The sequence below is a fragment of the Silene latifolia genome, chromosome 10 (assembly GCF_048544455.1).
Source record: "Silene latifolia isolate original U9 population chromosome 10, ASM4854445v1, whole genome shotgun sequence".
Classification (NCBI taxonomy): domain Eukaryota; kingdom Viridiplantae; phylum Streptophyta; class Magnoliopsida; order Caryophyllales; family Caryophyllaceae; genus Silene; species Silene latifolia.
This window is the reverse complement of record NC_133535.1, coordinates 77,763,355-77,776,962: the sequence shown is the minus strand read 5'-3', so window position 1 is coordinate 77,776,962 and position 13,608 is coordinate 77,763,355. Positions and strand designations below refer to the sequence as shown.

Below are 13,608 nucleotides of genomic sequence, written 5' to 3'. Positions count from 1 at the left end.
ATGCTAAGAGCTCAAATTACGGGTTTTAAGCAAAGGGATGAAGAGTCTTTGTATGAAGCTTGGGAGCGGTTTAAAGGTATTTGTCGCTCATGTCCTCACCATGGACTTAGCGAATGGTTTTTGGTGCAACAATTTTGGAATGGTTTATATGAAGATTCTAGGAACATTCTCAATACGGGATCAAATGGAATGTTCACCGAAGTTGATGACAATCAAACATGGAACAAGATTGAGGAAATGGCGGTCCATAACTCACAATATAGTAGACCTCGCAAGGCTACTAGAGGAGGAAAGCATGAAGTGGACTCCGTTACTCAATTGGGTGCTCAACTTAGTGCTCACATTGACACAATCAACTTGAAGTTTGAACAAGCTATGGCTAGACTTGAGGAAAACTCAAAATCATCGAAGCATCATGTTAATGCCATGACGGCATCCTCATCAATCCCAAGTGGGATATGTGAGAATTGTGGAACTTTGGGACATGACCAAGGTGAATGTAGGGGAACAAATGAACAAGTGAATGCTTTCCAAGCATACAAAAGTGGTACCCCTTATTCCAACTTTTACAATGAAAACACCAAATTCCATCCAAATCTCTCATACAAAAGCCAAAATGTTCAAAACCCTCAAACAACATACACTCCACCACCCATGAGAAACCAAAATCAAAGACCCTTTTACAATCAAAACCAAGGTTACCAAAATCAAAATCCATACAATCACCAAAATGACCAAGGTTTTGATGTCCAAAAAGCGGTCCTCCAAATGCAAAAGAATCAACAAGAATTTTTCACTCAAATGCAAAAAAAGACCAAGCAAAAGAAACCACCATCAACAACATTCTAGCTCACACCAAGATGTTGGAAACACAATTGACTCAACTAGCATCTTCGAGCTCACAAAGACAAAAGGGGCAATTACCACCTCAAAGTAATCCCCCTAGACATGAAACGGTTAGTGCCATTCACTTGAGAAGTGGTACAAGGTATGAATCACCGAAGAAGCAAGTTGAGGATGAAGTTGTGGAAGCTAGTGAAAAGGAAGAAATTGTGCAAAACTCCAAAGGTGGAGAATCATCAAAAGAAGAAAGTTCAAAGAAAAATGAAGACAAGGCCAAGGAGAAGGAGCCCATTGTGATTAGACTTCCTTTTCCAAGTCGTCAAGCCAAGCCCAAATTTGATGATCAACTTGGAAAATTCATGGAAATTGTGAAGAATTTGGAAGTCTCAATTCCTTTCACGGAATTAATCAATCACATTCCGGCCTATGCGAAGTACATGAAAGATATCCTCACAAAGAAGAAGTCGATCCGGAAGCTTGAGACTATCGCCTTCACTAAGGTGAGTAGTGCAATACTTCAAGGGAGTTCACCTCCAAAGTTAAAGGATCCGGGAAGCTTCTCAATACCGTGTACCATTGGCGACACGACGATCAACAAAGCCTTATGTGATCTAGGGGCTAGTGTGAGTGTCATGCCATACTCGGTGAGTAAAAGGTTGGGGATGGGAGAGCTTAAATGCACCAACATCACACTCCAAATGGCTGATAGATCGACGAAGACACCGTTAGGGATATGGGAAGATGTCCCCGTGCGAATTGGGAAGTTTTTCATCCCGGTGGACTTTGTCATTGTTGATATGGAGGAAGATTCCAACATTCCAATCATCCTAGGAAGACCTTTTCTACACACCGCCGGTGCGGTGATTGATGTGAAACATGGTGAGCTCACTCTAGAAGTGGGAGATGAAAGCATAACTTTTAATCTTGACAAGACTATGAGAGCTCCTCGTTTGCATGAACCATGTTTCATGATTGATCATTATAGCCGAAAGGATGAAAGGAAGAAATCGGAACTCCAATGGAAGAAGAAAATTGAAGATGCTCCATTCAAAGAGCAAGTGAATTGTGACAAGGAGAGCTTGCAAAGCTCATCAAAATCAACCAAGGAAGAAGAGGATGGCCTCATTGGCCAATAGAAGAAATTGGGAGAGTTGTCTCCATCTAAGCAAGAGATTTTCAATGATCAACTCAATGAAGTTTGTGGTCTTTGGGACGACGAATTTGAAGGAATTTTTAATCCCTACATTGGTAATGCTATCGATCAAGACCAACAACAATGGCCAAGGTCTATTGAGAACCTCTACCATGATAATGAACAAGCTTTTGATTACTTCTTCAAGGTGTTGAGCAACATCAACAACACCTTGGACATGCCCCCTTGACATCTCATCAAGAATGAGAGTTTGGTGGAGTCCTCCCTAAACCAACACTTGTAAATATTTCTAACTCCCTAACCTACTTTTCAATTCTTGTATTGCATTTTTGTCATCTTTGGATTTTTTATTTACTTTGATCAAAATAATTGTCATGTAAGAGAGAAGTGAGGGAGGGACTAACAATTTCAATTGATGTGTAGTGCATTACCTTAGTGTGGGGATGGCAATTGCCTAGGCTATCCATGCCTTAGTAGTGCCCCCACAATGAAGAACACCAGACTTGAAGAAAGAATGAAAGAATGATAAGGGAAATGCGCTGTGCACGGGTGGAACTGAATCCGTGTACACAGAGGAAGAATCCGAGCGGATTCCCAAGAATCCGCCCGTCTTATGTAATCCGATTTGAAATTTTCTTGACTGTTAAAAAATCCGAGCGGATTTCTGAAAATCCGCCCGTCTTGGAGAATCCGTCCGTCTTGTGAGAAAAACGTCCGTCTTTGCAGCTGAGGAAAACAAGCAAAATTCTCTGGACAGAAATTCGTCCGTCTTAGAGAAAATCCGCCCGTCCCGTGTTCAGCAAATCCGAGCGGATTGTTACAAATCCGCCCCTCTTTAGGCGAGCTTTGCAAAGCCCAGAAAGACCAGAATCCGCACGGATTGGGCAGAATCCGCACGGATTGCCCCTGCAGATTCGAAATTTTCGGCCTCTTTAAAACCCCTCCCACCTTCATTCATTCATTCATTCATTCATAAACACTACCCACAACATCAAAACCCTCATCCTCTCCATCACAAAAACAAAAACCCTCAACAACATTCACCAAAATCAAATAAAACCATCCTTCCAACAACAAATTAATCACTCCTTCTTCAACAAAAATCAAAACCAAGCACAAAATCTTCAACCTTTGAGTCGATTTTTGTTTTCATAAAGGCAAAGCCTTTCACCTTCAAATCGATTTGGGCATACTACAAATTGAAGATTTTTCATTCTTTTCTTGGTTAAGTTCATCAATGGCAAGGACTAAGGGAGCAACAAAGGCAACAAAGGCACCAAAGGCTAAAGCACTCTCACAAAGGCAAAAGGCTCTTCAAATAAAGAAAGCATTGGCTATGGTGGTAGCAACACCAAACTTGGAAGTGCAACAACAACAACAACCTTCTATGGGAGCAACAACACCTTCTACTCCGGTAATTGATCAACTTTTGCATTATCCGGAGGTAACTTTTATTTCCGATACCCATAGAAATACCTTTGTCAAGTTTGCTATGAAGTCATTACAATCCACCAAATTCATATGTGAAGATACCTTACAAAAATTGGGTGTTCTTGAACAAACAAAAGCCTTTTTCAATGCCATGGGGTTAAAGAAATTGTTTGAAACAAGGGAATTGACATACCCCTCCCTTACCTTGGAATTTTTAAGTTCTTTGAAAGTCACCAAAGTTGAGAATAGAGAAAATCTCGAGTTTCGTCTAGCTAATGTTAGTAGACGCATTACCTTTAAGGAATTGGGTGAAATTTTGGGTCTTAGTGATGAATCGCGTTATCTTAAGCATTATGGAAAGTATGACCCCGAACCTCTTTGGGAGGTAATCTCCGGGAAGAAATTTGAGGATTTTCATGCGAGTCGTGCTCTTTTGGTCCACCATCCGGGCATAAGAGTATGGCACAAGGTTGTGGGAAATACCATAATTGCTAGGAAAGACACCAATCATTTCACAAGATTTGATTTTATTCTCCTTGAATCGGCTTTGAATATCGGAAGAATTCATACCAAGCCTTACAATTCTTTAAGGCTCTTGGTAGATAGATGGCTCAACATCGATAGTGGGAAGAAGGGCACGACCGTTATTGTCAATGGCGGCCTAGTCACGGTCCTAGCTAAGCACTTTGATCCTAACTTCAATAAGGATAACAAGTACAAAGCAAAGGAGGGTGGCCATCTTGTTGATATGCATACTATGATTCACAAGTTCAAGTGGGTTGCCCAAAACCCCCTTGACACTAAGTATGGATGGCTAACTAGTGAAGCTAGATCGTTCACCTTGCCCTCGAAGATTTGTCGTCTAAGCGTCCACCGGACCAATTATCTACTTCCCCTTTCCAAAGAAGCCGAGTATATCATTCAACAACAAAAGGGTGATCTTGAAGCTCCCTCCTCTTCCATTGTCATACCACCTTACCCCTTTGAGTATGAAGAGTTCAAACCGGAAGGAGTTGAAGTTGGGAAAGACTATGTGACTCTTCTCATGCAAGCAATGCACAAGCAAGCCTATTAAGATCGGAAAAATGCCTACTTGGCTCAATATCCACCCCTCCTACATTTAGCTAGGCAAGGACTACTTGATCCATCTTGTCCTTTGCCTAGTTGGGCGGATAGAGAGGTCTTATTTCCGGGTGCATCTAGGGCCGGTTTGGGTGACAATGAGGTTGTTGGAAATGATGAAGAAGTTGATGATAATATTGAGGAAGAAGCAAGTGAAGGACAAAAGGATGAAGAAGATGGTGAAGATGAAGATAGGGAAGAAAGTGAAGAAGCAAATGACAAGGAAAGCGGCAATGTGACCACTTCTCATGAGGGAAGTGATGATGATGATAGCATGATGGAAGACTAGCAAGCCTTGGAGACTCCTACTCTCTCATGGTTTGTCTATTTCTCTCTTTGTATTTTATTTCATTTTGATCATTGTTGGAGTAGTCCTAGCCCCATCAAAGGACTCACACCTCGGTACCATTGAGGTGTTCTTATTTTATTGTTCCCATTTGTAAAATCCAAAATGACAAATTAGTTTCATGCATAGCATAGTGTGTGCATGAACTATACCCATCCTTGGACATTAGCAATAGTGTCTCACTCGGTTTGGGGAAGTTAATGCATACACAACGGGAGGTAATCTAAATTATCCTCTCCGTCATAAACAAAAACCATGCATCATGTAGTGTAGCTTAGTATAGATTGCATTTAGTATAGAAATCATGCATCATCTTTGCATAATTTCCATCATTTTGGCCATTGAGGACAATGCCCATATTAGTGTGGGGATGGGAATTCTAACATTTAACTCTTATTCAAAAATCCAAAAAAAATTGAAAAATTTCAAAAATCATAAAAATTGGAAAAATTGAAAAACCCAAAAACAAGTTCATTTCCTTTGTATATATTGTTTTGTATATATTGTGTTTGTTTTATCCTTGTTCACATTGATTGACTACGCCACATCCGAGATATGAGGATATTGAAGACCGCATGGTATGATCTTTCCAATCTCCTTTTTCCTCTTTATGTTAATGACTATGTGGCTTTATTTTGATTGATGCGGTATAACAATGTGAATCTAGGACTTGCATTTAGATTGTTTGTCATATTAGTTGGTAGAATCATTTGCATTAGGATGTTTATATGCTAGTTGCATCATGGCATGTAGTTGCATGTTAGAAAAATTTTGCGAAACCATCTACTTGGGAAGCTTGACAAGTGTATATAGGCCCTAGTAGATGCTCTTTGTTCTTAAGACTTTGCTTGTTAGAATGCTTGTAAAACACCCTAGGATGTGTCATGCTAGTATCCTTTGACCCATGGTTTAAGGCCTAGTCAAGAGTACCTTGTGGTGTGATAACTCCTTGGCTACCGTTTATTCCAAGGTGACCCTTGAAACCATGCACCCATCCATCCATCATCCATGTTCTACCACAATTTTGTCATCAAAAGGGAATGGGCACAAAAAGAAATCAATTTGAGTTCAATGAAATGAAAAGTGAAAAAAAGTTTGAAAAAATGCATCAAATGAAAAGAGGAGCAAAAATAGAACTCCTAAGCTTCAAATACAAGGCACCCTCGTTACTAATTGGGGTGACTTTGAAAATGTTCAAAAAGAAATGCAAAAAAGTTGTCAAGTATTGAAATGCCAAAAATCAAAAAGAAATGGCAAGAAAGTGTTCTCAAATGTCAAATGCCACAAGAAATTGGGGGGAAAACAAAAACCAAAGCAAACTCCCAAAATGAAACTCAAATATCTATTGATCCCTTTATCCATCGTATCCATTTTTGTGCATGGTAGAGAGGGGACGACCCTTCTTCTTGTCTAGGCAAGAGGGGGAATTCCGCGATCCTCCAGTGTTTCTAACGCCATAGGGAGTCTGCTCTTGACAAAAGCATTTAACGATTGAGGACAAAGGTACCCTAGCTTGACACAACTTGGAGGTGATTTATTGGTATCCTTCTAGGCTTAGTAGTTTGAACAAATTGCATCTATGAAGGATTGTGTACCCTTGAATTGCTTCCCTTAAAGATAATTTCCGCCACTTAGATGAGGAAAGTGGCTATTCTTTTGTAGATGCATCCATTACTTGATTTTGTGTGCTTAATGTTTGGATGTGTCGCCATTTTGGCAAGACCCACCTTGCCTTGCAAGAAGGCATCCTACCTCATGGTTGTCTTGTTGTGAGTTGAAGGGGCGGAGTGAGACCCGCTAATTGTCTCATATCGACTATATTATTAGGATAGGTTAGTATTGGTCCTAGTCTTTGTCACCTCTTTACTCGGGACGAGCAAAGGTTCGGTTTGGGGATATTTGATGTGACCATAATTGGTGCATATTTAGCCCCCGAATTAGCCTTGTTTCCATGCTTTTTAGTGATTATTTGGGTCATTTCTTATCTTTAGTTCTTTGTTTTGCATATTCTTTGAGATTTTGATCCCTTGGTAGGAAAGGAGTAAGAATCTTGCATTTTCATGACAAAACGAGACTAAATTGATCGAATTCAATGACCAAGCATCAAGGAGAGACAAGATTAGAAGGCCTTTGTACATATCATAGTAGAAGAGCAACGTTGAGAAAGGATCCTTGAGTCCCCATGGAAATCCCCAAGGAATTTATGAAGAAAAGGGAAGAAAAGAAGAAGTTACTATGCTGACTGACAATCCGAGCGGATTGTCAACAATCCGTCCGTCGGTCCCAAAGACAATCCGAGCGTCCTTGCTCGAATCCGCTCGGATTCCCCCTCCACAATCCGCCCGGATTCCCCAGAATCCGCTCGGATTCCAACGGTGCAATCCGCCCGTCCCGACCTTATTCCGCCCGGATTTCTTCACAGCACGGATTGTCTTCTTCAAGCTACGAAAAGAGAAGCCCTTCTCTCGAAAAATACCGGGTCCTCCTTGCTCAACTTAAAAAGTGTAATTACTAGTTTAGCCCTTAGTTAGTCCTAATGCATCCTCCCTAATTTTCACTATAAATACCCCATTAGTCTAATTAGAGGAGCATGTTCTTCTTATCAATAATTAGTATAGTTAATATCAATCAAATCTCTCTTTAATATTGTAATCAAGTATTAATCAAGTTTTAATCCAAGTTCTAGTTCTTTAATATCTCTCTTGTTCATCCTTTATTTTGGGTAATTGAAGATTATTTGGGTTATTGTTGGGAGATTGACAACCTCTCAATCAAACATCAAGTACTTCTTTTATTCTTGCTTTATTATTGGAATCATTAGTAGGTATAATCTCTTAATCCCTTTTTAATTATTGTTAATTACTTTCATTTATTCATCATGTTTCATATTGTTGGTATGATTGACAACCTTGCTAGCATGATCAACATGATAATGAGTGAGTAGTCTCTTAGCTAGGGTTAATGGGTGATTAGGGGAAACCAACATGGGGAATGATTCATGCTTAAATTAATATGCTTTCATGTTTTATTTGCTTGCTTGTTTTGATCTCAACTCATGCACATGTTATATTTGATGAAATGCTAAGCCTATGAATCCTTGCATTTACTATCATCTCCTATCTTTTCAATGAGACTTGTAAGACATAACCCAACTCGAGTCTCATTAGACCATGCATGTTGTTGAGTAGGGAAGATTAAGTCGACTTGTAGGTGTTGTACAATCTAATCGATTCGGCTCCGGGACCCAAACTTTCCTAGGATTGTAAGATATAACCCAACTCAATCCATCACAACAATAATTGCTTGCTTATAATTTGAGAACATGTTTGTATGATCATATCCCATGATTCCCCTATGATCCCATGACACCCTAGTGCCTTTAATCAATTGTTTACACCCCTTTAATTCATCTTGCTTGTTTATTTTCATTGTTATTCTAGTTTAGTAACCTTCTACATCAACCCAATTTGTGACACCCCTTAGACACCACTAGTTACAATAGAAATCTCATTTCAACTCCCGTCCCTTGGGATCCGACCTTTACTTGCCTCTTTACTAATTGTAGAGTTGTTTGTGGAGCTATAAATTGTGTTTTGATTCGACCGTGACCAACGACCACATCTTAATTTGTGAACACTTAGCGGGATCGCATCAATGATACAACTCATGACTACTATACTCTTCTAATGAAATGACACTCGACTACATGTCCAAGGCTCGTCCTGACTCCCATGTTACACAAACTAAACTTGTACTCAACCTGCTCTCGAAATGATCGGAAATATCATATGGATTGACAGAGGCCACCGTGGAAACAGGTGACAATTACACAGATACACAACACGTTAGTTTCAAAAATTTAATATAATACACAACATGATAAATAAATATGCAACATGCCCATGATATGAATGAGATACAATTACACCATGCCAGTTCGGGACATGCCCAAATGTACACATAACTATCGGTGCCAGGGACACGCCCACGATACCACACCTCACAAGAAGATACTGGGTCACGCCCAAATATATCTGGTTTTGAAGCCAACCAGATCCCCTGTCAGACGTCGTGCGTCAACCACACGAGTCCCTCCGTACTCAAGTCATTAATGTACACATCCTTCTTGGAGTGGGAAGCTCCAAGGGGCGACCCAAACGGAAGACGGTCTTCCAACCACCTTCCGTCTCCCCAACAATAACCAATCAATCACAAGCCGATATATCCCCATTATACATGACATGCACAATAAATGTAAGACACTACATATTATACCAATTCCGACTCATTATGCTACACAATCTACAAATACGATATACTCATCAATTCCTCAATATCCTGACTCCCCGAGTCGATACAATCCAACATCATGTCATAATGCAATACCAATACACATGAGACTCACCTGAATCCTCAACAAACGTGGTATAATGCAACGACTACACAATAGTGACAAGTATGACAATCCAAACGTATTGAAACCGAGTAAGATTAACCTATCTTTTAGCATTCTTCACAAGCAACTCGAATCCCATATGATTCTGTCTCGCAAGACCGTCTTATTCCTATACAAACCATGTAATACTATCCAAAATACATCCTACACCACTATACACTAAAAAACCCTTTATTATTATCCACTAATTAGCCATATTACACATACTAATTACTAAATAATTACCCAAATTAAAACCCCAAAAAGTTAGGGTTTACTACAAGATAAGAGACGTTAGATCTTGACTTACATGGTGGAAAGGATGAGGAATTAGGTGAACAATCCACTAGAGAAAGCATGAATCCCATGAGAGTGTGTTTTTGGTGGTTTTAATGAGAAGGGAGAAGAATTTGAGTGAGAAGGAAGAAGATAGAATGAATGACGATACGGGATAATATTTCCTTATATCGTGTTGTGATTCAACGTCACTTGATCGAGTTATGAGTCCACTCGGTCAAGTGTCAATCACTCGATCGTATGCCGATTCCACTCGATCAAGTGCAATGCAGTTCTCAACAATGACCAATTTTTATAAAACAGTCATATCTCACTCGTTTCTTGGTCATTTTGGGCGTGTGACCTACCATTGGAATCGTATGAGAACAAGCTATCACCTCCAGTTGGAATCCTATAAATACATGATGAGTAGTATTTTAGTTGCTAATTCATGGATACCTAATCATTTTAAAGCAGTTTAAAATTTTGACGGATTAAATTCATATTATAAGTTTAATATGAATTAAGATTGAAATTAATGTGATTAATTGAGGAATTGTCACTTAATTTGTTAATTTAAATGGGTGGTTTGGATAAAATTAATCTACATAATTAAAATATTATGTCTTGCATGTTTAATTTTTTTTAGTTGATGCATTTTATTTAGTTAAATGAATCGTTTGAATGGTTTAATTTACGTATTTTTGCAATCGGTTGTAATTTGTAATACTTAGTGTGGCCTTAGTCAAATTATGTTTTCGTAATGAAGGAAACATAATTTTTATGTAATTATGAGATCTCGAATCTCCTTTTTTTTATTTTTCTTTAGTTTTGGGTTTTGAAATTAGAATGTAATAAATAGGTTTATTGTGTAAATTTATTTATTGTAATTTTCAAAGAAGACTAAAGATGTAGATTGGAGCTCACTCCCGCTACATGGATCAAGATGGAACATCAAGACAAGCTTCTCGGGTCCAAGGATGGATTCCAAACTTGTATTTATTGTTCATTTTGATAGGATAGGCCACACTAGGACTTTTACTGTTTTTACGTTTTCATTCTTATTGCTTTTCATTCACATGTTAGTTTATGCATCATATTCCGCCTAAAACCAAACCACCTACTACTAAAATGCATGAATATTGACTTATATAGGTTATATGTTAGTTTTCATGGACATACAGATGTCACAGTTTTTTTAAGCCATCACCTTAGTTTATTCATTCTCGCATGCTAGATATTAGTTCACCTAAAATGAATTAAAATAAAGTTGATGGGATCTTCCTCTAAAACAGAAATTGAGACTAGACTTTATAAGGGCAAACAACTATAAATCCCTTCTTCATCGGTAGGCATAATATGACCCCTTCTACGTTGGGTAAGTAGTTGTGTTGACTTAGTTTACCTCAACATCATAGTCCGAAGAGTTTCTCGTGATTATGATGGACTAAAGATAGAATTTACAGAAATTTATCGACCAAGAATTCTAACGGTAGAATTAGCTAAAAGGTTAGCTTATCAATTTACAGAGAATTGAGTCTTGGAATCATTTATATAATTCTTGATGGAGGTCAATTGTATAATTGTTTTGAGTCTTCGCGTTATGACAGTAGTTCATTAGACTTAAAAATAAAAACGATGCACATGCTTATTATTTTTATTCTTCTTCTCGCAGTGTAGAACACGTTTATTTTCATAATACTGTTACAATGAAATGGCTGGAAATAACGCAATCCCAATGCCTAGTGCCACACTTGATCGCGCGTCCTGGCTTAAAATTTTTATGGACCAGATGAATCATTTCACACGTCCGAAAAACGACGGGTCCAACTTTGCGGTCTGGGAGGCGGCACTACGGAATGCTACCATTGCTGACGGTAAACTCAAGTACTTAACTGAGCCAATACCGGTCAACCCAGGCCCCAATGCAGGAGTCAACGAGTCACTCGCTTATAGTGATTTCGTTATGGAAGCGGGTGCGATAAAGAACGTACTCATCTTTGCAATGGAAACCAATTTGCAGAGACGCTTCATTGCTCAGGGTGCAAACAAGATTTTCACCATGCTCACTAACGAGTTCTCAAAGGCACCGAGAATCGTTACTTATGAGCGTACCTGTCGCTTCTTTGATGCGAAACTCCAGAAGGGTCAACCGGTTAGCCCACACATTCTTCACATGATTGAGAATGTCGAGAAGCTGGAGGCACTTGATTGTAAAATCAGTGAGAGCATTGTCATAGACCGAATACTTCATTCTCTTCACGATGGTTTTGCCCTTTTCAGGGCGAACTACTACATGAATGACTTGAAAAAGAGTCCTCATGAGCTATACTCCCTTCTCGTACAGACCGAGAAGGATATGAAATTGAGTGGGAGCATGAAGCAGGATGTTCTCATGATTTCAAACAAGGTTAAAGGTAAGGGTAAGACTCATGGCGACCTAGTTGTAGGTAAGCCAAAGTTTAAGAAGCCAGGAAACGGTAAGAGTGCGCCTGGTAAGACTAGTGGCTCACAGGGCAAGGCAAAGAGCAAGGGCAGTGACATTGAGTGCCACCATTGTCACAAGACTGGACATTGGAGGAGGAACTGTCCCGTGTACCGTGAGGATATAAAATCAGGCCGCGTCGTTCCTGTTGGTATGTCATCTTATATTCATATGATTGAGATAAACCATACAAGTTTCGGAACTTGGGTACTTGATAGTGGTTGTGGTTCTCATCTGTATAATTATTTGCAGGACCTAAAGAACATCATGCCTCTCGAAAAGGGTGATGTGGACCTGCGAGTCGGGAATGGAGCACGAGTTGCTCCAGTCTCTAAGGGAACATACGTAATCCAACTCCCTAGTGGTTTTGAGTTATTTTTATAACTGTTACTATGTACCCAGTTTATCTAAGAACATTATTTCAGTTTTCGTACTTGCTAAAGACGGTTTTGCATTTTCAATAAAGGATAATAGCTGTATTTTCTTTTTATGAAATGATTTATGGCAAAGCAGTTTCCATGAATGGAATTTACATTTTAGATCAAACCACGGAAGAATTACACATGAATAATAAGAAATTAAAGGTTGGTGACAAAGATCAAACCTATCTATGGCATTATCGAATGGGACACATAAATGAGAAACGCGTAAAGAAACTCGTCGATAATGGGACTATTCCCGCATTCGATTTTTCTACATATGGCACGTGTGAATCATGTCTCATTGGCAATATGACTCGAATTTCCTTCAAAGGTGTTGGAATGCGCGCTAGTGACCTATTAGGACTCATACATACTGATGTTTGTAGACCTATGTCAATTACCGCTAGAGATGGCTATAGATATTTTATCACTTTCACGGACGATTTGAGGTGATACGGATATGTCTACTTAATGAAGCAAAAAAGTGAGTCCTTTGAGAAATTCAAGGAATACCAGAACAGGGTTCAGAACCAACTGGGTAGAAAGGTTAAAGCACTCCGTTCAGATCGGGGTGGCGAATATCTTTCAAATGAGTTTAATCAACACCTTAAAGACTGTGGAATCGTTCTACAGTTAACTCCACCTGGAACACCTCAATTAAATGGTGTGTCCGAACGGATAAATCGAACCTTACTGGATATGGTTCGATCCATGATGAGTCACACGGTAGTGCCTGATTTATTATGGGGTTATGCTCTTTTGTCAGCTGCTCTTATACTTAACCGAAGTCCGACTAAAGCTGTCGACAAGACTCCATATGAAATGTAGAAGGGAACGGTCCCTAACTTGTCCTTTATTCAGGTTTGGGGCTGCGAGGCATATGTCAAGTGGAGACACGAGGATAAGCTCGGCCCGCGATCGGTCAAGACATACTTTATAGGTTATCCAAAAGGGACATTTGGTCATTACTTCTATTCGCCTACCAAACATCGAGTTTTTGTTGCGGCCAGTGCGACGTTCTTAGAGAAAGAATTTCTCGAGAACAAGAAGAGTAATAGAACCTTCGAGCTGTCGAAGATTCCAGAACCAACGACC

At 39.4% G+C, this 13,608-nt stretch overlaps 1 non-coding gene across 1 annotated transcript; it reads right to left on the bottom strand.

Moving 5' to 3' along the window:
- LOC141610128 (small nucleolar RNA R71) lies at positions 1 to 107 on the bottom strand. The gene has a single exon (XR_012528024.1). It is a non-coding gene; the product is annotated as a small nucleolar RNA R71 (small nucleolar RNA).
- Positions 108 to 13,608: the final 13,501 nt, after the last annotated feature.